A 24,516-nucleotide genomic window follows, 5' to 3' on the forward strand; every position below is an offset into this window, starting at 1 on the left:
CTATATCATCATGGGCTTATCACAATTCTCGTCAAGAAAGTGCTAGAAGAAAAGGGAGTGACCTGGGAGGCATTCCTGAAGGAGTTTTGAGCGAGGAGTGTAGGGAAGTCTGCTAGCAAGAGTACAAGCAAGACAAGGAAGGCAGAGACATCATCCCCTTCCAAGAAAAAAGGTAAAAGCATGCAAGTGCAAGCAGAAAAGGAGCTCGTCGAAAACACTCCGCCCTCGGCAAAGAAAAGAAATATCGGAACCTTGACGAGGAAGAAGACTGTCTCTCCAGGAAAGAATCAGTCAAGTTCTCCAATTGTGGTTGATGAATCACCCCAAGTTTCGCCTAAAGATCATAACCTTTCAGCGCTTGCAGATGCAGCGGCCCACACCGTGGTAAACAAAGAGAACGTGGAAGATGACATATTGTTGTCTACCTTTGTTCACAAATTAAGAAAGAGGAAGATGACACCGAGTGCAGGTGAAGTTCAAGCAGAGTGTCATGAGGATGATGAGGCACAATACATGGAGACCCTCGATAATTTTTGTGAACAGGACACCGAAACCTTCAATGTTATTGAGGAACAGGGTATTGAAGCCCCTACTGTTTTTAAGGAACATGGTACTAAAACCCTTGCTGGTTTAAATGAATAGGGTACTGAATCCCCTGAAGAATTGGAAGAACGAGGCATTAAAAAAACCTATGGAGTTGAGTGCGCAAGGTATTGAAACCCTTGGCACGAAGGCTATGGAGGTCACCAAAACCCTTGGTGATAAGGAAACCTCAGGCGCGGAAACTTTTGGTGATGTCATAATGCAAACGCTGGACGAGCTTGATCTTGACAATGACGGGACTTGTTTTGAGTCTGTTTCAGAGAAGGTATTTACACCAGAAGGTTTGAGCACGAAGCCCTCTACTCTTTACCTCAACAACTGAATAGTAGAATTGGAGCAGCAAGTTCATGACCTGGAGGCCTTGAACTAGACCATGAAGGAGAAAAATTGGAAAAAGCAAAGCAAGGTAGAGCTTCTTGTAGAGGTCAAGAAGCATGAACAAAAAGTAAAAGTATGGAATTATTGGGCTTCCAAATGCTACAAATTCCTCAAGAAGGTGACTAATCAGCTAAAAAGAGCTCGAGGTAAAAAGCCAAAGGTAGTGAAAGCAGGAATAACTATTGAAGTACAAGATTGAGAGTTGGCCACCCATTTTTGAAGATTTTTTTGCAAAAGGTAAAATGTTGTGTGAGGACACACAACAACTTAGGGATGGGAGGATGTTGGTGTCCCAAATTTCTCTATTTTTACCCCATTTCCATAAACTTTAACCTTTGTTTTATCTCTACTTAACCCTTTCATTCTTGCACTAGTCCAAGATAATGATTTATTCCTACATATGCTTCGTATTTTATAATTAAGATTTATTAAGTGCTTTATTAATTATTTTACATAGATTTCATGCATGTTAGTATCTCCTATAACTTATGTTTAATTTTCTAAAAGTAATTGAAGAACTAAGTGTGAATTATGAGTTAGCGTGATCAGTGCAAGCAGATTCCTGCACCGCCAACGATGTTGCTCTGAGATCTCCGTGATAGTTTGAATCCTTCCACGCGGGCATTTTGATCCACGACTTCTAGTTTGGTTGTGGACTAACTGAGGTTAGATATCGGTGGTGTGTAATTAGGGATACTTTCTAAGGATGGTCTATGGCCAGCGAAGTTCGCGTTCCATTATAACTATTAGCCAGTTTTGTAATATTGGTTGTTAGTTCGTTCAGCTGAAAGGCTTGAATAAGGAAATGACTATAATTAGCAGAATTGGGCTAAGGCCGAAAGACTATATATAATGTAGACTGTAGGAAGAACCACAGGAGCAATCTCTAAGTTGTAATTTCATTCACTGTGTAATTTTGTATCGCCCTCGAGTCTGGGCTAGACTCGCGCCATCATGTATATTTGTTGATCAAGTTAATACAAGGAACATGCCATGTTATCTACAAGCTATGTCTAATTTGCATTTTATGCATACTTAAGTGTTGAATCGTTTTGTTTCCTAAATGGGAAACGAGCTGGTTGGCTAGGGCCTAGCCAACCCAGCTCATTTACCCTTGTGCTTTCGCCATTTAAAAGGTCTGTGTGAACATTTATTCATTTGCAATTGCGTGATTTGAATGGTTCTTGTATTTATTTCATAAGTTATGAGGTAAATTCATTTCGTAGTTAAGTGTGAACGGATCCGTAGTTTGGAAGTTTGATTGAGCTTATTTCTTTCTTGCAATTTCTTTCCTACAATTCCTTCACTACAATTCTTGTCTTGGTTTGCTTCCGCTCGGGTCATGTAGGAAGATTCTTCCTATGCCAGTGCATGTAGTTTCTAGCACTCTGGTATATTCATTTACTTCACATCAAATGTTACATTTCTACTTATCATTTCAGTTATTCCTACAAGCAAAAGTATTCTTAATTCCAGTAATCATTCTTAACATTAAGAGTATGCTTCTGAAGGATCTGAATGGTTATATGAATTAAGAAAGGACGTTATTAAAAACACTTTACACTTGCATCTTATGACTTAAGAAAAATGAACAGAAACGTTACAAGCAAATTTCTGAAGTTAGCTGATCCATGCAAATTACTTTGACTGTTGCTTTGATTATTTTGAATTGTTTTCATTTTATGAAGTTGACTTTCATTACAAGGTTCAGTTAATTATCATTTCTTTCTAGATATAATTTATCTCAGAATTCAGTTTGCAATTGCAATTCCTTTCAACACGTCTTTTAATTCTTTCGAAAGTAAATTGGAGACTTTGGTGAAGGAAGCTCTATCTCGGTGCAAGAGCTGGTCTCTTGTCACGTGAATAGAGTTCCCTAAGCCCTGAGGCTTAGAGAACCTCCACTAAAACATAAATATTTAGTAAAGAAGGTAAAATATACTTTTTCACATAAGTATTGTACCTGCACTAGTGCAAGCAGAGTGCAATAGTACAAGAACAGGTTGTTTGTGTAGAAAGAAAATCAATTGGAAAACAGATCTCTGCAAGGGCCCACGTGACAAGCTGTTAGCCATCTATACTGAAGATAAACATAGAATTTCATTTCAGCATTTAAGATTGCTTCCAGTTGTGTGAAATTTCCTTTACTTTATTTCCTTGCAAATTATTCTTTTACATTCCAGCACTAGGGTTGCTTTGGTGTTGATTTCCTTTAAGATTGTTTTCTATCTGATTCTGCAACATTTCCTTTAAGAAGTAGGATTAGGAATAGGAAAAATTCATACCACTTCTGGAATTTCCTGTGCTTCATCTCTAAGTTTACAAAACCCCTGTGTTGACAATTAATTGTTGAGGAGTTTTCTTAAGTGCAATTCCTGCACCCAACAATCCTTAAAGGCTCCAATTCATCCTCCAGAAAAAAGTGTGGAATTCTCTAAAGAAGAGAGAGATTCAATCCAAAGTGATGATGATAAATGAACTCATCTCACTCCTATTTATACACAACTTAGGAGTTCGAATTAGCCTCCTCCGCATGCAAAAATGAAAATAAATAAGCTCTAAGAGAAGGTATACCAACAACCATACACCAAAATTCATCCATAAAGGCACCATTTCATCCTCCAGAAAAAAAGTGTGGAATTCTCTAAAGAAGAGAGAGATCCAATCCAAAGTGATGATGATAAATGAACTCATCTCACTCCTATTTATACACAACTTAGGAGTTGGAATTAGTCTCCTTGGCCTACATAAGCCCCAAAAATAAAATAATGTGCTAATAATACAACTTTTGGTGACAAGCCCACCAAACTAGCTCATAAAGGAAAAGATAAGCCTCTCAAGAGTTTAAGTAATAATCTATGCATATCATAGGGACCTCTAAGAGGCCTAATGAGGTCCATGGGTGCCATCATGGGTCTCCAAACAAATCAAAGCTGCCACATCATCATGGAAGTATTGGATCATCTGCCAAGTGTATGGTGTAGATTTGGGGCCAACTGGGCATGATGGATCAAGTGAGTCCTCCTCGTCCAATAAGTGAACCACGAGAAATATCTGAATGGATGTGGAGATCCATGGAGTGCAATTTTCTGCTATGGAGGCCCATGGATCTCAACACTCACCCTACATGTGCCAATGTAGCCCTTTGGAGGATTAGGACCCCGTATAGGGAGACCAAACCCAAATGGAAACCATATGCAATATTGCATAAGATCCAATGTATCCCCTAGCCTTCCAGTACAACAAGTCATTAGATAAATTGAGAAAATTAGCTTACATAATCATGGACCACATGTGGGGACTTCATAATGGCCTCACCTTCCATAATCAGCTTTAGGATGTGCTAATGTCTCCTAAACTCCAAATGGGGTTAACCAAGCACCCTATTAGTGGTTTCTACTTCTAAATGGGACAATATTCAAGGTACATCCTTGAAAAGGTGGTGGAATGTGACAGATATGGTGAATGAAGTAGGGGATGAGAAGAGGCAGCCCTGGGGCACAAGGGTAGCTAATAAGAGGGAAGCCCATACTTGGGTTTATAAGGTGTAGGAGGGAGAAAACGTGGTACATGAGGTGCCCCGACCTTGATTTTTCCACCCTTATTTATATGCCTTTTCCTTTTTATGATTTTCTTTGATTAACTGTTTGGGGCTCAAGGGGTTAGATAATGATGTATAATATATAGCGGTGAATTCCCCCCTTTAAGGTGGGGTGGTTCATCTCCCACAAGGGGTTGTGAAAATCATGGGTTCCTATATGATGAAGAAGGCCCATATAACCTATTGGAACTAGGGTGATGGCCATGATGATGGGGTAGAGCTCATGTATTATCTTTTGCCCACATGCTAAATGTTTTTGTCTCGACCATCCTTTGCATTTCGTGGTAATTTTCCTATTGAATGTGGCCATTTATTCTTTTAACTTTCTTTTTAGCTGCATCAACCTCCGGTCTTCATTCCAATCCATGACCCAAGGCGTGGGAAAGGGGAAGGGGCGAGCTGACCCTATGTAGACCCGATGGAGGAATGTGGACCTAGGTGGGAGAAATGATGGATGGGGTAATAATGAATGGAAAGGAGGTAATATGAGCGGATAAGGGAGTGGGAAAACACAACGAAAATTAGGGTTTCCAGTGAGATACCATCATTGGAACCAAATGATCAGTAAAAGAGATCCCATGGGAATAGAATTCAAAGTTAATGCCTAAAAGGGGTATAGGGGACAGAAGCACAAACCTAGCCCATTATTTTCGTGGAATCCCTCCATTAATCCATACCCATAAGTGTCCATGATAAGTAAACTACAATACTCAATTTCAAAATGACAAGGCATACCTTTAGATTGGTGAGGCCCACCTTTAAACATACGATCATGGCAGATGGGTGAGGGACCACATGGTTGGCTCAGGTGGCGAGGAAATGGAACAATGAGCTAGTTGATGGCTACAAGAGGTTGTTGGTTGCTATCTGAGATCCATATTGGAGAAACATTTTATCCTAGGGATATTACCCACAAAATGGTGGGTAACATTTGGCTCCAACTGGGACGTGATATCTCAAATAAGTGGGCAAAGCTACTCAAACAGGAGGTCACAAGAACTTCAGTAATATCTTGGTTACCGTAGACCTATCACCTACACATATACTAGATAGAAAAACACTGAGAAACATGCTTTTGCAACGTCTCATGATTACACATGCTCATATGTTAGGCCATAAAATCAATAGAAAATAAAATATGCGTCTATCTATCATGAGGAATATCATATGATGTTATTTCTAATGCAAAAAATCAGCATGCAATGCATCCTACTCTACCATGCATATGAAACAATGTCAAATGCTAGGTATAATCATAGACCAAATGCAACCAACATGTCAATCAATCAATACTATAATGCATGCTCCCATTATTATTTTTGCAACGGTCTCGAATATGGGAATAATAGTATGAGGGGTTGTGAGGGAGGGAGGTGGGAAAATAAGAGACCCATATGTCGTAGAAAGGGATGTTGGAAAAAGGAAAAGACACCAGTTGAGAGGATTGGGTTTGACCCTTCAACTAGGAGATGGAAATGTTAGTAACCCAATATATGAATATTTGATGCAGAACTAACTTAGGGTCATCATCCAAAGGGTAAGAAGGGGTGAAAGACTCATACATATTTAGGATGATACTATTTTTGTCGTTGGGAAAATAGGAATTGGTCTCATCATCGTATTTGGGGAAAAAGCATGATTCTTGGTTCTTTGTAGGAGAAATCATCTCTTCATCAAAACTAGGGGGTGAAAATCATCACAAACATCTATCTCCAGGGTAGGGGAAGAATACTCAGATACGGAGAAAAACCCATTGTTGGTGGCATGTCCTAGGGGGAAGCATCCTCCTCAATTTCTTCTATATTAGGGTCATCATAATTTCCCATAACCTTGGAAGGCTCTTATTTTATTGAGTCATCTTGGAACATAAAGAAAGAACCTTTCCAATCACTAGGAAGGGATTCATAAGGACCAACATTGTTATTCGGAAGGGGCAGAGCATTTTCTTCTTCCCAACTCATTCTTATGGACTTGAGGAACCATGGGTTCTTCATTTCTATAATCATACCTAATTCCCCAATCAACAGCCCCAATGTCACTCATAGATTCTCCATTTATTTGACTATCATGATATTCCCCGGAATCCTCAAATTATTCACTATATATTTGGCGTTGGTTAGAATGCCATTCATTCCCTTCTTTAGATAGGAAGGTTTTTTCCTCCTTAATTTGTTCTCGAAGAATGATCTCCAAGGTATTTACTACATGATTTCAAATAAATGCCTCAAGAAGAAGGTCATCGGTAGGATTCTCTTTATATATACTTTTTGTGTTACAGATCCTTTATGATTTCTCACAATAGTGGGAGAAAATATCTTGAGAGTCATATGTGGCCATCAGTTTTCTACAAGACTTTTCACATTCCATCATCCATTCTTGCAATATCTAAGGGCTCTCGGGGTTGAGATATTCCTAATTGTCCTTGTAGGAAATGCTTTCCAATTCATGAGTCTCTCCCTTGGCATTATTATTAAAGTACGTACCAATAAGAGGCCCTTCTTCAAGCATAAAACCATATTCAATAACTTCCTCCTCTCGAAGGGACATATATAACATTTGGGATATGTCTTCATGAGATTGGAAACTCGACCATTCATGCAACAAGAACTACATAGTCAACATTGGAAGAGAAGGAATGCTTTTAGGTTTACATGATTCAAGCCAATCAATACTTGGGGAAATGGATATGAAAAACAATTTCGTTTGCTCATAAGGTTGAGTTATATTTCTCTTTAAAAGGTACCTTATGAACCTTACTACGTGTTTGGTTGTGGAATGTGGATCCCCATCGAACATTGGCATATTCTTTGTGGATTTCGATATAGGGCATCTTGGGGCCCTTGTCATATTTATGGCGGGCAATATGTGGTCAACATTTTTTTGGGTCCTTAATGACATGGGAGTCGCTAGGGTGAATGTAATTGCCTGAACAAATGCTTGCTTCACCCTACAAGAATTGAATTTGAATTTCAATGAAGAATTAGGGCTTTGTTATTCCAATGGAATCACCAATAATGATATGTCAAAATTTTGTATAGGGAAAAAGCACACGTTTTGTGTCCCTGAAAACAACAGAAAAATGTTACTGCTCAAACTAGTAGGGGACCTAAAGGGAAAATGCTAGGCCAAGGGCAACAAATGGAGTCTTAGCACACTGTCACCTCAACTAAGGCTCCTTTCTATTTACGAAATTTCACCGATGGGAGGAGACGCGGTATGTGTGGGATCACTAATGAAGGATTAGTTAATGGATATGAGTGACTCAAATATCCCTTTCCCAGAATTTGAAGGATAAATATTGCTTTCTTTGTAAGCATGGTACTAGGTAATCTAGGGAAAGGAAGAGAGGATTTGAGGGTTGGGTTTATGGGATAAGACTTGTGAAGGAGTTTCCAAATCCCTAAAATCCTTGTTAGAATTGGTATCCCGTATGGTTCTTGAAGAATGTTCTTTCAAAGGAATGGGACCACACAGGGACACAGTTAGGGTATGAGGAAGGGATGTAACAACCAATAATATTCTTACCCTAGACAAGGTGGAGAGAGGATCAAAGAAAATATAATTGCTCAAAGATGTTGGTTTGACCCTGGGAAGTGCTAGCCTTAGGGATGGCAAGGAAAGTTTTGGTCCTAGAGCTAGGGTTTGGATTTTCTCCCAACTCCACCGTTGGAAGGTCTTAAAACTTGGAGGAGGGATAGAGGAAAGGTGAACGCAGGAGACCATAGGAGATAAAAAAAATTTAGTAGCTAACTTGTCGTGAAATTGATGCCCTAGGCACCCCAATGTGTCTAGACTTGGGAGAATGTGAAAGAATAAGAGTTTTGGTGATCAACCTTAGTAGATCAGTGCCTTAGTCCTTGGGAGAATATAGTATATGTTGAATATGTGTAAGATTTATTGGTTCCTAATCAAAGAGGCCTCAAAATTACTTCACAAACCCTCCAAGTCAAGTGAAAGAAATATTACAACTTTTATACTTCAAAAGCACAAGAGGAATGGCTTATCAAGGTCAAAATTTACCCCTAGGATATTTCATTCACACTAGATGGCCCATACATGGAGATAACATTATAATAGAGACAATTCCACAATATTAAGCAATAACTGCATGCAACAATTAGCCCTAAAACAATGAAAATCCTAGTCCAACATATATCAAAATTTTGTAATTACATGCAGTAGAGTATATCCAACCATTCAAAAATGACAATAAAGAAGTTCCAAGAGAAGGTAGGCCAACAACCGTACATCAAAATTCATCCATAAAAGCTCCAATTCATCCTCTAGAAAAAAGTGTGAAATTCTCTAAAGAAGAGAGATCCAATCCAAAGTGATGATGAGAAATGAAATCATCTCACTCCTATTTATACACAACTTAGGAGTTTGAATTAGCCTCCCTGGCCTACATAAGCCCAAAAAATAAAATAATTTGCTAATAATACAACTTTTGGTGACAATCCCACCAAAGTAGCTTATAAATGAAACCTTGATAAGCCTCTCAAGAGATCAAGTAATAATATATGCATATCGTAGGGTCCTCTAAGTGGCCTAATGAGGTCCATGGGTTCCATCATGAGTCTCCAAAGAAATCGAAGATGCCTGTAGGTTATGATTAATGACTAAGATGATGGTGTAGGTGATGCCACATCATCGTGGAAGTCCTGGATCATCTACCAAGTGTATGGTGTAGATCAGGGGCCGACTGGACATGATGGATCAAGTGCATCCTCCTTGTACAATATATGAACCATGACCAATCTATGAACGGTTGTGGGGATCCATGGAGTGCAATCTATTGTTGTGGAGGCCCACGACTCTCAATTCTCACCCTACATGTGTTAATGTATCCCTCTGGAGGATTAAGACCCTATATAGGGAGAGAAAACCCAAATGGAAACCATTTGCAATCCTGCATAAGTTCCAATGCATCCCCTAGCCTTCCTATTAAACAAGTCATTAGAAAAATCGAGTAAATGAGCTTACCTAATCATGGACCATATGTGGGGATTTCATAATGGTTTTCCCTTCCATAATGGGCTTCGGGATGTGCCAATGTCTCCTAAACTCCAAATGGGGTTAACCAAGCACCCTATTAGGTGGTTTCTACTTCTAAAGGGCACAATATTCGAGGTTAATCCTTCAAAAGGTGGTGGCGTGTGGCAAATATGGTGAATGAAGTAGGGGATGAAAAGAGTAGCCTTGGGTTACATGTCGGGGTGCGGGGGTAGCTAATAGGATGGAAGCCCACAATTTGGTTTATAATGTATATGAGGGAGAAATCGTGGTACCTGAGGTGCCCCGACCTTGATTTTTCCACCCTTTTCTTATGCCTTTTGCCTTTTTTATGATTTTCTTTGATCAACTCCACAGGGTTCAAAGGGTTAGAGAATGATGTGTAAGATATAGGAGTTGAATCCCCTTTTTAAGGTGGGGTGGCTCATTGCCTACCACAAGTTGGGACAATAATGGGTTCCTATACGATGAAGAAGGCTTGTAGAACCTGTAGGAACCAGAGTGATGGCCATGATAATGGGGTAGAGCTCATCATATTAGCTTTTTCCCATGTGCTAAAATGTTTTTGTCCCAACCATCTTTTGCATTTTGTGGTACTTTTCCTATTGAATATGGCCATATATGATTTTAACTTTATTTTCAGTTGCATCAACCTCCGGGCTTCGTTCCAGGGCATGACCCAAGGTGTGGGCAAGGGGAAGGGGCAAGCTACCCTATGTGGACCCAATGGAGGAATGAGGACCCAGGCAAGAAAAATGATGGATGGGGTAATAATGAATGGAAAGAGGGTAATATAAGTGGATAAGGGAGAGGATCATGCAACCAAAATTATGGTTTCCCATGAAATATCATCCCTGAAACCAAATGGTCAGTAAAAGAGATCCCATGGGACTATAATCCAATGTTAATTCCTAAAAAGGGTCTAGGGGACAGAATCACAGAACTAACCCATCCTTTCCACCAAATCCCTCCATTAATCCATGTCCAAAAGTGTCCATGATAAGCAAACTACAATACTCAATTTCAAAATGACAAGGCATACCTTTAGATTTCGGGAGGCCCACCTTCAAACATTCGATCATGGCAGATGGGTGAGGGGCCACATGGTTGGCACAGGTGGCAAAGAAATGGCACAATGAGGTAGTTGGTGGTTGCAAGGGGTTGCTAGCTGCTGACTGAGGACCATCTTGGAGATATTTTTTCTCCTAGGGATATTACCCACAAAATGGTGGGTAATAGGGCCAAAATTTGCAGATTTGTCCTAGGAACCAAAACACTGCAAGGTAGCCGAGAAGGAGGAAGAAACAAGAAGTTTTGACAATCATTGACTCAAGGAAGAAGAGGAAGCTTTGTGACTTGGTCTTGGAGAGGTCAAATAGGTCAAGAGTCTTGGTCTTGGTATTTTTCAATTGAAGTCTCTATAAGAAGAAGAATTCGTTTGGGTTTTCCTCTCAAGTGGGAGAAGTTTTGGCTCTAGCTGATTGCCTACATTCTATGTCTCTTGTCTCTTTATGGCTTATGCATTGGTAGTTGTTTGATGAATAAGAAGACTATAATAATATAAGTAAAATAATATCTTAATCTAAGAAGTAAAAAGAATTCGCAAGTAGTTATCTAAAGAAGAGAAATCTCCTAATCTTAATGCCCTATATTTCTCAACAAACTTTGGTCAAAGAGCAACAATTGACCTGTGGTCAACTCTTGATTAATGGCCCAGAAAAAAGATAAAGCTTCAATAAATGAACCATAGAAACTTCAACCTTTAAACTTCATTCAAATTTTGGTCAAATTAGAGAGAAATGAATCAAGTCAACGCTAGTCAACTGAGGTCAAATGAGTTGGTCTACGTAGAAATAATTCTCCTTCTTCTTCCTCGCACATGTGATCATATCTCCTTATGATTGGATGAATGAGTGAGTACTATGTGATTCCCAAAGGATGTCAATGAATGTTAGTATATATTTGTGTCAAGAGGAGGGTTTTCACCTTGGGTTCAAACCCCTTCAAGTGGTGGGGTTGACTTGTCCATTTGAGGCCAACTTGGATAGCTGGAAAATATTTTTTTTCTTCTCCAATTTTTACCAATGAAATATCGATTGAAGCTACAAATTTCCAAAACTCCCTCTTATCTATGGAGGTACTTTTCATTCTCTCTCAAGATCAATCTCCGCAACCAATCCATTCTTCTCTAAGTAATAACCTAAGGGAGAGATTATATGTACAAGTCTCATCATAAGGAAATATACATAGCATCAAATCCATCCCACAAGCCAAAATCAATGGCATCAATGTCAGAACCCAGTTGACCATGGGATCAATCAATGAGGCCAAAATATCCAACCATATGAAATGGTTACTAAGTCAAGCACAATGACCCAAGAGAGTGCATAGAATCAATATTCTTCCCAAATCCACTAGGGCTCTCAGTCAAACAAAATGAGTCGAGGAAGAGAATTAAAAATCAGTGTCCCCAATCGAACCCACTGTTCTCTTAGTCAAACAAAATGACTTAAGGGATCACTTCAAGCATCAAAGCCAAAATCCCCAACCACATTGGTTTCTCAGTCAATCTTAATGACCCAAGGGAGGAACCAAGACAATCTTCCTGACCATAAACCAAGGTCTCTCAACTAAGCCTAAGGAAAATTGGCAGTATCATGATGTTAAACAACAAATTCTCCCTTTATCCAAGAGATCGATTCTCAGCCACTCCAAGTTGTTCTCTGAAATAAGTAAACTTCATTCAATAAAATGGATTTTTCAAAACATAAGCAACCCACACATTATTAGGGATATATTTGAGCCTCATAACTCCTCTCTAGACAATATTCCAAATTGATACTTGATCTCAATGTACTTCGTCCTTTTATGAAAAACTAGATTCTCATAAAGATTTACACAACTTTAAATGTCCTAATATATAATGGTCAATTCTAACACTTGATAAAACAAATGAGCAAACAACTTTTGAAGCCAAACTGCTCCACAACAGGTTGAATAGGAAACTATATACCCAACCTCAGTTGTACTAAGAGTAATAGAAGTCTGCTTCTTACTTGACCATAATATTATGACATAGCCCAAGCTAAAATAGAAATAAGTTATTTTTCTATCTTCAATGTATCCATCCAAATCAACATCTGTAAAACCATGCAGTTGCCATTATCCATTCGAAACATATCTCAGACCATAATCAATGGTGCCATGTTGATATCTCAATATATGTTTTGCTGCAACCTAATGCACATGTCAGGGATTAACCAAGAATTATCTCAACGTCTTCATAGCATAGAAGATATCAGGTCTAGTGTTAACGAGATAGTTCAATGAGTCAATATATTTTCAATAGATAGAGGGATCAACTAGATCAGAATCACAATCTCGCAACTTCATCAAATTTGTCACCATGAGAGTATCCATGGACTTACAATTCATCATGCCAAATTTTTGAAGGATCTTAATGGCGTACTTTCCTTTACCAACAAAGATTTCACTAGTATATTTTCATATTTCCAATCCCAAATAGTAATGCATAAAACCAAAATCCTTCATTTCAAATTTACAAATTAGCTCCCTCTTTCACTAGACAATGAGATTCCCAACCCCGGTTAGAAATAGATCATCTACATATAGCATCAATTTCAAGGGCTCACCTTTAACAACTTTAAGTACAAATTTGGGTCAGCATGCCTCTTTTTGAAACCAAGACTCAATAAATAGTTATCAATACAAGAGCACCATGCACGAGGAGCCTGCTTAAGCCTGTAGAAGTATTTTTTCAATTTACAAACATGTGTCTCTCTATTGTGAATCTAAAATCCTTTAGGTTGTTCAGTATATACTTCTTCTTCAATGGATTCATTCAGAAAAGTAGTATTTCCATCTATTTGATTCAATTCCAACCTATAATAGAAGCAAGAGAAATAATAGCTCTAATAGAAGAGTAACTAGTGATAGGAGAAAACGTGTCTTCATAATATTCTCCCTCTTTCTAGGAGAAGCCATGGACCACAAATCTTGCCTTGTACTTCTCAATGATTCCATTAGTCGCATGCTTGATTTTATAGATCCATTTGGAATACACAACCGATATTCCTTCAGGTCTTGGCATGATTTCCCATACATTATTCTTTAATATGGATGGGTACTCTTAAATCATAGCATCTCTCCAAACTTGATGTCTAGTTTCCTCTTCATAGATGGATGGCTCATATTCAATGATCTTTCACATCAATACTGCATAACCTGAATAATTCTTTGGCCTCTTTCTTTCTCTGAAGATGCCACAAGGTGTTGCATGTCCCTCTACTTCCTTTAGGGTTCTTTCAATCCAGGTTGGTATTTATATTATCTCAGGTATAATGACTTTTGGAGATTCAACAAATTCATGCAGTTCATCTCACTCTTCAGGAGGATCTTGTTCCATAGGTTCAGGCTCTTTATGTTTAGATTCCTCATTCTTAGGAGCTACCTACATCTCATCATCAGAGTCCAAGTGTGATCCTTTGGACTTGAAGAAAGAAACATCCTCGTAAAAAAATGATATCCCTGCAAGTTTCAATTAATCGATGTCCTAATACATAAACTTTGAAATATTTTGAGTTTTAACTATAGCCAATAAAAGTTTCCTTCTTTTTGGAAGGCTCCATATTTTTTCTTTTCTCCTTGGGCGCATGAACATAAACATGACAAATAAAAATTATAAAATGTTCAACATTGGGCTTATCACTTGTGAAGACTTCTTCAAGAGTCTTATATTCCAAGATTCGATGTGGACATTTATTTTGAATATAAAAAGCAATATTTTAAGTTTCTCCCCATAGAAACATAGGTAGGTCATGATCATGAAACATGGATTTGGAAACCTCCATAATAGTTCTATTTTTCCTTTCAACAACACCATTTTTTTGAGGATTATAGGAAACTATAAGCTCCCTCTTAATTCCAGGATCCTAGCAAAAAGCAATTGGTTCCTTGGATGCATACTCTCCTGCATTGTTAGATCTTAAAATATTGATTTTTCTTCATGTAGAATTTTCAATCTATGCCTTGAATTCTTGAAACTTTTCAAACACTTCATCCTTGGATTTCAAGAAATAAGTCCATATTTTACAAGAGTAATCATCAATAAAAGTGACATAGTATAAATTTCCACCCAAGTATTTTTTAGACATAAGTCCAAAAACATCAGAATGCATAAGGTCCAAGATCCCATTGGACTTACTATCACTGCTAGTAAATATTCCTTTGATATTTTTCCCAAGAGCACATCCTTTGAAACTCCATCATGTTCAATCTTTATTTCATTTCACCTTTAACAAAATCCTTAATTCTATTCAAAGCTTTATAATGAACATGAGCGTACCTTCGATGCCATAGTTCACAAAGATCAGATGTGTTGTGTATCAAGGTTTGAATTGATCATCCAAGGAGACAATATAGGTCTCCTATTCGTACACCAATGACCTTGGCATATTCAAAGGAGGAGTCTTTCTTCTGTACTAGGACTTGACTATAAACAAAGGAAATTATATATCCTTTGTCTTCAAGCAATGAAAAGGACAATAAATTCTTCTTCAAACGAGGAACATATAAAAAAAATTAATAGAGACATTACCTCCTGATTCCAATTGGAAATATGATGAACTAATTCCCTTGACTTTTTACTTTCCATTGTCTCCAAGATTCACCCTTTGAGCTATATTCTTCTCAACCAATTCAAATATATTCTCAGGAATTCTAGTCATGTTCCTAGAGGAACCAAATTTCATCATGACTTGCAATAGAAACTGTAAAACCAGAATAAAAGCAAAATTCATCATTATCAAAATCCTTCTTCCTAGGCCTCCTCTTGTATGATGGTTCATTAACATCAGTTGTAGACGCATGTTTCTTCCCTTTCATTTTTTGATCATCATTCCTTTGAGGACACTTATTTTGATAGTGACCATATGCTTGGAAATGAAAGCATTGAACAATAGACATTTCCCTTATTTCTTGAGAGGGAGGAGGAGGCATTCTTCGTGGAGCAGGTCCTCTTCTTGGAGCAGGTCTTAGAGCAGATATTGAAGCAGGTCTTCTACCTATTTATATTTGAAATATTGCAAAATTTCTTCTTCCCTTGCTATTCTTTGAGTGAGCTGTAAAATCTTGAGAATATTCACTTGGATTTGGAACCTTTTCTTTGGACATGAGCCTAGATTATTATTGAGTGAAAGTAGCCCATATATTCTCAAAATTATAAGCAGTTTCTCTACCACTAATGCTTGATGCAAAATAATCCCAAGAGTTAGGCAGACCATTGAGTGCTACAACTACTAGTTATTTATCAGGTACCTCTTCATGAATAGATTTGATTTGATCTCTTATTTGAGATATTATCATTACATATGATGCCAAAGTATCATTCTTTGACATCTTAACATCACGAAGTTGATTCATTAGACTTATGGATTGACTAGTGTTGTTGATGGTGTATAATCTAGTATGGTCCTCATACATTTTCTTGGAAGGATTATGATCATCAATATAAGGAATTGGAAGATCTCTAATAAATTACACAATGATGCTCATAGCCAAGACGTCATCTTCTTGGAACTTGTCTTTTCCTGCTTGATCAATTGGTTTAGTAACATTTCCTTTAACAATACCCAAGACCTTATGCCTTGCAAGCATTGAAGGAAATGTAACTAGGTTCGGTCTTCATAAATGTACTTTTGTTATTTGTACTTATTCAACAAAAGAAGTATTATTTTTATAATATATGTCAATTAGTTTCTTGCTCATTGAAATAGGTCTAGCACATGTTAAGTACTATAGGTAAGTCAAATAGTCAAAAGGAAATGTTGAAGGCCTTAAGGGCATGTTGCACCATGTATTAGGGTCAAGAGAATACCTCCAAGCAAAGTAAAGTCCCCTCTTATGCAAAGGCACTATCAAAGAAGCTCCTTCAAGCATGTGACACCACCAAAGAAGCCATCCGAAGCAAGCACAACAATTCGGCCTACAAACCTTCTAGTTAGCCTAATAGTAGGGACATTCCTTTATATAGAGGTTATCCACTCCACAAAAACACACTCACTTACCTCTGAAATCAACACAGCAAGTGATCAAGTAAAGGGTGAAAAAGAGATGAGAAAGGGAGCATCTAGTGCACCATCGAAGGAAGGAAGAACACTGAATCTTAAAGGATTGTTTCTAGGGAAATCTACAGTCACACGTGCAAGGACATGGAAGACTGCATGCGGTCATAAAAACAGAAACCCACAGTTGGCATATCTCTCTAACTGGGCTAGGAAACTATACGTATAAGGCCTCCCAATCAAGCGAAGGATAAGGACACTCAAGCGAACGAAGAATAGAGATTAACATATAAAGGGAATCACCACACGTGTGTAAATATAGGGTTGCAGGACAGTCATATGAAGTCTGCACCTACACCTTGAAGAAAGAGCTCATTTGTTCAAGTAGAAGAACGGTTCATCACAGGAAAAGGGACTTATCAAAAGTTGTCTCTTCTAGAGAAAATGCAACAAGGTTTATCAAAAATTGAAAGAAGAACGAAGTGTCAGGAGGAGGAAGTGACAAAGAAAAGAGGTGCTAAAAGGACTTGACTTGTGCTTGGACGATATTCAAGTCAGGGGTCTAGGGTTTGGAATTTATCAATAAGAAGCTTCAATAAGAGAAACTTACTGAAGGGTTTTCCTCTCAAGAAAAGAGAGGTTTTGGCCCTGGTAGAGAGGCAACATCTTGTGTTCTTGTTCCTATGTTTTGGTAGTAGTTTGATGAAGTACACAAACATGAATTAATAATAAGAAGAATAATATTAAGCTAACAAGAAAAAGTAAAAAGACTCCACAAATTGTTATAAAGTAACAAAGAATTACACTACACTTATTTGCCCTAGATTCTTCAACATGGTATCAAAGCTAAGGTGACACATCAAGGAAAGGGAAACTCAAGAACACTCATCAAGGAAAGACATATACAAGGTTGAAGCATCAAATCAAATATACTAAAGGAAAACAAGGCCTATCAGCTATCATTCATCAAGGAAGACTACATAACAAGAAGAAGAGCCTTCAATAAAGGCACCTACAAAGAAGAGCAGATCGAAGTAGGACCTACATCAAGAGACAAGTCATCAAGAAAATCTCATCATCAAGAAAGTCCACTTGGGGAAGGAAACTTGAAGAGAATCAAGATCCTAGGAAGGCAAGCCATCAAGTCTTTAAGGAGAAATAAAATCCATTGCATCTCAAAATCTATCAAGTAACTATGTCCCCTTACAAATATACATCAATGTCTTTTTGCAAGGAAATCAACAAATTGGTAGGTACTAATAACTTTCTTTCATGGAAAAAGAGGACTGATTTACTTCTCAAGGATAATGAACTCCTAAAACATGTCAAAGGGAATATCAATATCCCTGCTAAGAAACAAAATCAAGCCTTAGATAAGTACAATAAGGATGAGACAAGAGCTCAAATGATTCTAACATAATTAATCAAAGACTCTCTCATTCCTTATGTCTCCAAATTTGAAACATAAAAAGAAATTTATGATAAGCTAGTAAAGCTATTCTCAGTATCCACAACCGGAGAAGTAATATCTCTAAGGAATGAATCATACAAGATGAATATAACAAAGGAAGGAATAGATCCCTACTTCATGAAGATCTCTCAGATGAGGGATCAACTTCAAGATCTTGGGGAAGTCATGTCTGACAGAGAAATGATGACTGTAGTACTCAATTCTCTACCTGAGGATTGGGGCAACTTCACATCAAGCATATATGCCAAGAAGAAACAACCACACTCAATGAAATTTGGTCTCTATGTAGGATAGAGGAAACCAGACTTAAAGAAAAGGAAGATAAGGGATTAAAGGAGCAAGAATTTCTTACCATGGCCAAGAGAAAGGGAAAATTTGGCAAATTTGGTCCACGAAGAACAAACAACAAAGACATGTCCAGAATCCAATGATATGGATGTCAAGAATATGGACACTACAAAAGGAATTTTCCTAAGCTTAAGAAGGACAACAACAACAAAAGAAAGAGGGAAGAAGCTCACATGAATCAAGAGATTAAATAAGAAGAAAAGAAGCAAAAGAAGGAAGATCCTTCGGATCTCTACTATGACTAAGTCAAGCTCTTTACTTCAAGTCTTCTTTTGAAATTTTGAGTAGTATAGGAGAATGTAGGAATAAAATAAAATTGCATAGATAGAAACATCTTCTAGAATCTAGAAACATGAAGTACATAGAATTCTAGATACTCATGTAGAAAGAGAATTATAAATGAGAACAAAATGCATGGTTAGAAATATCTTCTAGAATATAGGAGCATGGTAGATAGAGCTTAATATATTCATGTAGAAGGAGCATACCTAGTATAGGACCTCATCCACGATGAAAATTGATCATGATTAAGAATCTTAGAAGACCTCCATCATCAAAAGAAAAGAAACATTTGCAAGGAAAGGGTATTTAAGACCCTATGATGGAATCTTCAAAAGAAGGTTCATGAACCAAAGAAGATGTCTCATTAGGAATCCCATTCATAGGATTCAAGAAAAGGATGATATGCAGGAAATCTAAGATGAAGCAAGAAGGGCGACACCAAGGACAACCAAATGAAGCTAATATGATCAAGGGAGAATCAAGATGAGGTATGTATGCATCAAAGTTTAGTCATGTTATCATATGTATATTATTAATTCATGGGAATAGTTATATAACATGATCAAGTATGAAATAATATCTTTCACCAAGGACATGCTCGAAGGCATGTACTATAATGCAATGAAGGTCAACAAATGAATATGCTCACATAAGGAGTATAAGATTGCTGACTAAAAATCAAGAAGAAATGCTTACTAGTCCAGGAAGCAAGAAATGAAGAAGTGCTCTCACAAGGAGCATAATGTGGTTGACCAATCTATCCAAGAAGAAGAAAATGAAGAAAGAGATCAATCATGTGAAGAACACCATGCTCACAAAGAATAACTATCTAACAAATAACCATTGAAGATATCTCTCGAAAGAAGGCAGGACAACTCTAACAAAGGGAGGAAGGACCCTTGACACATATCAAGGCCTTGGATATATGAAAGATACAGATAATTAATTCTACTCTATGAAAATGTCATGATGAAGAAGCCATCCAGCAAAAGCACCATTTAATGTTGAAGCAATATTAGGATGAAATCATGATGGATACTAGGTTGAAGCATGTAAAAAAGAAGGTACAACATTGTATCCATGAGAAGTGTATTTCGAAGCATGGACATATGATAAAGGAGTAGTCAGATGACAAGAAAACATGATGTATGACAAGAAAGCCACTTTCCACGAAGGAAGAAATGACATGACAAACTAGGAAGGAAAGTGATCAATGGTTGGTGCCCTACCTTGAAGAAGTTCGAACAAATACTTCATGACATCAAGGAAAGGAAGGAGACTAAGAAGCTGAAGGACCCACGAAGAAGAAGTTGATGATGAATGAAAGAGCCCCTAGTTAAGAGGGATCTCTAACAGTCCCTGATTAAAAAGGGAGTTTTGGATCACCCCTGATTACAAAGGAGTGACAATTGTGTTTTTCCATTTCATGGGTCATGCAATAGACCAGGACTAACAACCATAAGTCTAGATGAAGGCCATGAATGGAAATATAGACACAAGATAGACACAACATTCTTGTCTTCACTTAGGATGAAAGAATGGGAGGATTAGGTAATGACCTGGAATCCGATACTCTTTGAGGATGTGTAGGGCATCCAAGACAAGAGTAGGCAAGAGGATCGATATTCTTTGAGGGTTGGGAACCCAAGATAAGAATAGTCTTAGAAATTCATACTCAGTGAACACTCAGGTGGGTATGTACCTTGAGAGACAATGATGAAGGTGTCTATAAATCATTGGTCTCACCAGCATTGTAGCTCATGATCTCACGAAGAAACATAGTCATTAGTCAAGGCCTTGCACTATGACAATGCTGATTGATATGATGCTATAATAGATGGATTGCAAATCCAGTTTCTCTTATGTGAATTCTTCAGAAATTGATAATAGACAAACACCTTGTAATGTTGTATGAATACCTCCCTAGTTAAGAGGGAGTGTTGAAGGAAATGTAACTAGGTTCGGCCTTCATAAATGTACTTTTGATATTTGTAATTATTCAAGAAAAGAAATATTATTTTTATAATATATTTCAATGAGTTTCTTACTCATTGAAATAGTTCTAACACATGTTAAGTACTATAGGTGAGTCAAATAGTCAAAAGGAAATGTTGAAGGCCTTAAAGGCATGTTACACCACGTATTAGGGTCAAGAGAATAAGTCCAAGTAAAGTCAAGTCCCCTCCTATGCAAAGGCACCATCAAAGAAGCTCTTTCAAGCATGTTACACCACCAAAGAAGCCATCTAAATCAAGAACAAGAAGTCGGCCTACAAACTATCCTCAAGTCGGCCTTCTAGTCGGCCTAAAAGGAGGGGAATTCCTCTATATATAGAGGTTGTCCACTACACCAAAACTCATTCACTTACCTCTGAAATTAGTGCAGTAATTGAGCAAGTAAAGGGTGAAAAAGAGACGATAAAGGGAGCCTCTAGTGCACCATCGAAGGAAGGAAGAAATCTTAAAGGACTATTTCTAGGGAAATATAGAGTCACACATGTGAGGACAGGGAAGGCTACTTGTGGGCATAACCGCAAAAACCCACAATTGGAATATCTCTCTAATTGGGCTAGGAAACTAGACCTATAAGGTCTCCCAATCAAGCGAAGGAGAAGGACACTCAAGCGAAGGAAGAAAAGAGCTTACCATATCAAGGAAATCACCACATGTGCGGAAATCTAGGGATACAGGACGATCATATCAAGTCTGCACCTACACCTTGAAGAAAGAGCTCATTTGGTTAAGTAGAAGAAAGGGGTCATCACAAGAAAAGGTACTTATCAAAAGGTGTCTCTTCTAGAGCAAGTACAACAAGGTCTATCAACAATTGAGAGAAGAACAAAGTGACGGAAGAAGGAGGTCGAAGTGCCAAAGAAACAAAGTGCCAGAAGGACTTAACTTGTGCTTGGAGGATATTCAAGTAAGGGGTCTGGGGTTTGGCATTGATCGATAAGAAGCTTCAATAAGAGAAACTTACTAAAGGGTTCTTCTCTCAAGAGAAGAGAGGTTTTGTGATCAGGTGCTCAAGTTTATGTTAAAAAATAAAGGTGTTAGAATCTTGTTATACTCAACTTCATATGGAAGAGCTCGTCATTCTGAATCCAATGGTGCGAATGACACTCAAATCTGAGCCCGTATGTAGAAGTTAGAGAAAGTGAAATTTCAGTTTGACTTGTCTACATGGAAATATTGGATGATGTGGCAAGGCCTACAACGAATGAGGAGGCACTAAGTGGCAGGATGCCATTGGCCCCCACATATCTCAAATCGTAGTCATAGGCAGAAAGGTGTTTGAAATCGACTCCAACACAGATAGGGTGCGATGCGATCTAATCAGAATCACATATCGCAGGTAGATACAAATTGACCCCTGGTGAAGCCCGGCTGCGATGCGATTTATCGCATATCGTAATCGTAGAAAAGGGTTGTGTTTGCGATGGTTCTGGTAGTAAATGCCAAATTGTGATTTTCGATGGACTGCTCGGACGCAATATTTTACATATTCCAGTTAGTACTCCCGTCGGGTCCACGATATCACTATCGCAACATTGCTGCCGCGTTAGCAAGACCTTAAACCCGCCAAACTTCGTTGATTGCAATTTGCAATACGATTGACACAATATAGCCCGCTGTGCGGTGAAATATTTGCTTAGTTAGTGGATTTTGGAGCAAATTTATGGTATTATGTCAGTTTTGGAGCAATTTGTGGAACAAATAGTGGGAGAACTAGGAGAAGGCATAACTTCTTCAGTTCTTATCCAAATTGGATGCAAAAGGAGGCTAGATAACCATTTTTGAGTATTTTGAACTCATTGAGATAGGTTTCAGAGGCATTTGAGAATTGTAAACACATTTTTGTTGTAATTTTGAGCATAATAGAGAGGCCCAAGCATTGGAAGATGGACCAAGGAGATGGAGCCCAAGATGGGTGAACTCCTCATCCAATCTCTGTATTGTGTGTTGTATTTTGATGTTATTTTGTTGTTGTTCAACATATGTTTTATGTTAAATTGTTTATGACATTTACATAAGAAACTCTCATGGGAATCGGTTAATTAAGCAAAAATGGTGAATCCTTAAGCACTTGATAAGCAAATGATAAGCATCTTGGGAATTAGCACAACATTACTAATCTACTCCATTTCAGATCAAGTTGGTATCAGAGCACTGGTTTTTTATAATTAGATTTTCTTGTGTAAAGGAGTATTATTTTCCAGTTTTGTGTCATGCTAACAAGGTTAAAACTCAAAATAGGATAAGAGAAGTTGGTTAAAATCCCTATAGTTGGCTCAAGAGGAAGAAGAGCAAGGTTGCTAAAGTCCTCTACACCAGTACATCCTCAAGTTACAGAAGTTGCAGTTGAGTCTTCATAGACCATGTCTCATGAAGGATAACCTATCATGACAAAAGATGAGAAGACATTTAGAAAGGATTTCTTTGATATGAAAGAGATGGTGAAGGTCCTCTATGAAGAGAGGAATAACAGGTTGCAAAGAGAAAGTTCCAAACCTCCCAAAGGAGAAGGCTCTTTAGGAGGAGGTAATGGAAAAGGAGGTAATGGGAATGGAGAAAAAACTCCACCATCTTCTTCATCTTCTACTTCATAATAATCTTCACACTCTTCCACTAAAACAACCCTTACTCATACTCATCATCATTCTGCAAAAGGAACTGGTAAATCACATTTTCTAAAGCTTGATATTAAATTTGAGTTGCCAATGTACAATGGAGAAGTTAATGTATAAAATATGGATAACTAGGTTTATTAGTTGGAGGTGTATTGTAGAATTCAGAACCTTCAAGAGGATGATATCAAAATTCTGTTGGCTTCATTGAGAATGGAGGGTGCAACACTCATTTGGTGGGAAGCGAGGACTCAAGACAAGATCAAAAAACATGGTATGATCTCTAAATACTTGGTCTGATTTCAATGCTACTATAAAAAGACAATTATACCCTTTAGCTCATATGCAAAAAGCTATCATGAATTGGCAAAATTTCAAAAAGTTAAAAGGTCAAAATGTGCAAGAGTATAATCAAGAGTTTAGGAAAAGTGCTCTTACGCTAGGAGTAGACTTGCAGTCACAAGATACTTTGTTGAAATACATAGGAGGTTTGCATAGCCATCTTCGACACACCATTCTTATGTTTAATCCCACGAACCTTGATGAGGTCTGTGTTCAAGCTACACACCTTGAAGCAAGAGGGAAAAGTGTACAAGAAGAAGGTAAGAAGAAGCCATTCCAGAGTGGTGAAAAAGGAAAGAATTCTAAAGGAAAGTAGAAGAAAAATGCTTTTGTTAAGAAAGAAGGGGAGAAACCCGTCTGTAAGAATTGTTCCAAAGAGGGCCATGATGGAGTGCATTGATGGAAGCTTCATGCTGAATTATGACCGAATAAATTTAACAATAAAGGGAAACATAAGACAAACATTTTTGTACAACAAGACTTGGGTTCTGAGTTAGTTGATGAAACAAATATTGTGGCCACAACCACTAAAGGAAAATTCGTGAAAAAAAAAAGCAAAGAGGAAGCCATGGAAAGCACCAGCTCAACAAATAACTTGAACAATGCTTTAAATGAAGAAAACAGAATTGAGTTGTTTCATATCAGATTTATTTCCAAACACACCAAGATATGGTCAATCAATATGGAGACATGTTTCAAGAACCAAAATGATTGCCACTAGAAAGGGGAATTCAGCACGAAATTTAGCTACAGTAAGACTGTCCACTCCCAA

The sequence above is a fragment of the Pinus tabuliformis genome, chromosome J (assembly GCF_031772625.1).
Source record: "Pinus tabuliformis cultivar Carrire ecotype Pingquan chromosome J, CPIR1, whole genome shotgun sequence".
Classification (NCBI taxonomy): domain Eukaryota; kingdom Viridiplantae; phylum Streptophyta; class Pinopsida; order Pinales; family Pinaceae; genus Pinus; species Pinus tabuliformis.